The sequence below is a fragment of the Prunus dulcis genome, chromosome 2, assembly GCF_902201215.1.
Source record: "Prunus dulcis chromosome 2, ALMONDv2, whole genome shotgun sequence".
NCBI lineage: Eukaryota > Viridiplantae > Streptophyta > Magnoliopsida > Rosales > Rosaceae > Prunus > Prunus dulcis.
In genome coordinates, this window is record NC_047651.1 from 4,907,514 (window position 1) to 4,910,112 (window position 2,599).

At 35.1% G+C, this 2,599-nt stretch overlaps 1 long non-coding RNA gene across 1 annotated transcript; it reads left to right on the plus strand.

Moving 5' to 3' along the window:
* Nucleotides 1-1,520: 1,520 nt before the first annotated feature.
* Nucleotides 1,521-2,260, plus strand: LOC117619278. The gene is made up of 2 exons (XR_004584550.1): nt 1,521-1,789; nt 1,882-2,260. It is a non-coding gene; the product is annotated as an uncharacterized LOC117619278 (long non-coding RNA).
* Nucleotides 2,261-2,599: the final 339 nt, after the last annotated feature.

A 2,599-nucleotide genomic window follows, 5' to 3' on the forward strand; every position in this document is an offset into this window, starting at 1 on the left:
TTGGGTATTTTTATGAGATTTTGGGGTTGGGCTTGTTTTAAGAAATTGATGGCAGTTTTGTAATTTATAAGAAGTTAAGAGCTTTTTTGTTATGTTGTAAATGGGTTTTGGGTGTGTTTCTAAAGTCCATTTTATATAGGGTATTTTTATAATTTGAGCCCCCATATTGGGTATAATAGTGAATCTCCCTATAGTTTATTCGTCGAATGTTACATATATTCAAGAATTTTGACAAGCAAACGGTCATTGAAGTTCAATATGAAATCTTCTGAGGTTGTCTATGCTATGGGATGAGCTGCTCATGTTACCATTATTTCCATTTTCTGGTTTTATAGATTGTTATGACCCTTCTCTTCCTTGTTCCCATGACAATCACAATAGTATGCCTCCACTTTGGAGTTGGGATATTAAAAGTAGAATGCTACAATGCACAACTGATCATAACATTCTCTTAAAAAAATTAAGCGTTAACAAGTAAATAAACATGCACTCAGATTTTATTTGCACTTAAAAATTAAAATTGTTGTGCATGGAATTAAATTGACACTGATTTTATTTTATACCCCCTCTTTCTTATTTCCATGGGTGAATTTATGTTTTGCTTGCTAACGCTCAACAATTTTAAGACAAATGCCATATGATTATGCCTCAGTTTTAATTTGTCACCTTAATTTTTCAAAATTCATGATTTGTCTTTAACACTATCTAATTTTCCATATATTTAAAGGGTATTTTAAACATGGAAAATTCATTATAACACAAATTGTATATCTTTTAAACAATTAAAATTAGAAAGAACAAAAAAATCGCTTTCCCCCATCCCTTGTGTGCCACTGGCAACTCCAACCAACCTTGTCCACCTTGAAATCCATTCACCCTTCCCTCTTCACAGCCCCTTCCTCCATTCCCCCTTCCCTTTACCCCTTCTTCCCCCTCTCTCTAATATGGCACATCTACTTTCTACACACAAATTTCCTCAGCCCACTGAGACCAAGTCCACACCTTCTTCTTTTTTTATTGTAAAATTTTTTAGACATTCTCAAAGCACACCATAAAAAAATTGAGAGAGAGAGAGAGAGAGAGAGAGAGAGAGAGAGAGAGAGAGAGGAGATGGAGAGACGGGGGAGAGTTGGGGCAAAGAGAGAGAGAGACGAGAGAGGGAGGAGATAGAGAAAAAAAAACTATAAAATTAACTTTTATTTTTGTTTTTAATAATGGGGTGTTTTTGAGTTTTTAAAAATGGGCTTATCAAATGGATTTTTGTGGCTTTAGATTTAAAATTTATTTTTCAATTTATAAAATTAGATCCAAATAAGATACCAAACATGTCATAAGTTTTTTTTTTTTTTTGGGGAACAAAAAGAGAGAGTTAGCAAAAAGAGAGAGTTTTTTTTTTTCCTGCTGCTTACAGACTATGCTTGAAAAGAAAAGTAGAAAAAAGGAAACAACCGACTTAGCAAAGATAGATACTTAAAGCGACACGTGTATGACACTTATACAAGAAGACTCCGAGCAGCGAAAGAGATAAATTCCCATCTGTCCTCAAGTGTCCTCCGCCGAAATTGAAATCGAAATCATCTTCTTCTTCCTCCTTGCGTCTGTTTATGCAACTCAACCTCTTCGTCTTCTTACCTTTCCTCGCATTCTCATCCTTGGCAGAAGAATCAAATCCCTCCCAACTCCAAAACATGGCCACTCTCGGCGGAGTCCACGAATCCCATGCCTCCCAGAACAGCCTCGAAACCAAGACCTCGCTCGCTTCGCCGTCCAAGACCATAACAACACGGAGGTCTTTACTCTTTTTTGCCTTTTGATTTCTTCAATATTATGCTGGAATTTTAATTAATTAGATTATTAAGCAATTAATTGAAATTCTTACAGAATGCTCTGCTTGAGTTTGCTGGAACTTGCTCGTGTGAGTCTGCATGAAAGTATAAATCAATGTTACACCAGTATCTGTCAAATTTCATTCATCCTGATTGATGAAAACAATTGATTAAATAAAAATCTCCTTCAAGTTTCATTCAAGATTTGGATGTTTTTCTCACAGTTTCCTTCATCCTACTGTTTCATGGGAGCAAAGTATATCTGGGAGGGAGGGATTTTGTAATCTGTGAATCCTTGCTGAGGAATGTTCTTATTAAATTGATTCATTAAAAATTGTCAGATCCTTGCTGAGGAATTAGTTTCTTCTTTCTGTTAGGTTGTGAATCATACTCCATTTTATGATTTCATTGAAAGTGCTGCACTATTACTTTAAGACTTGTTTTTTTTTTTTTAATAACATTTATAGCCCTCCTCCTGTGTTTCAATTTGGTACAAACTGTGCCAAAGAACTGTATTTTCTATCCACGAGATGGATTCATGCCGCCCCACGAATTAACTGTTAATAACATAACTGAATGTTGGTTGTGGCTTAAATGGAAAACAAGAAGCATCTGCATGCTGCAATTGGATATGAAACAATATTTATCCAAGAAGAGAAGAAATTGTGATTTTACTTCACAGCTCGTTTTTGTAAATCGGGACAGCTGAAATAATGAGGAAGCAGAAAAGTCTGTGTTGTGGATAAAATGTTTTGTTTCTGTCATATGTTTTT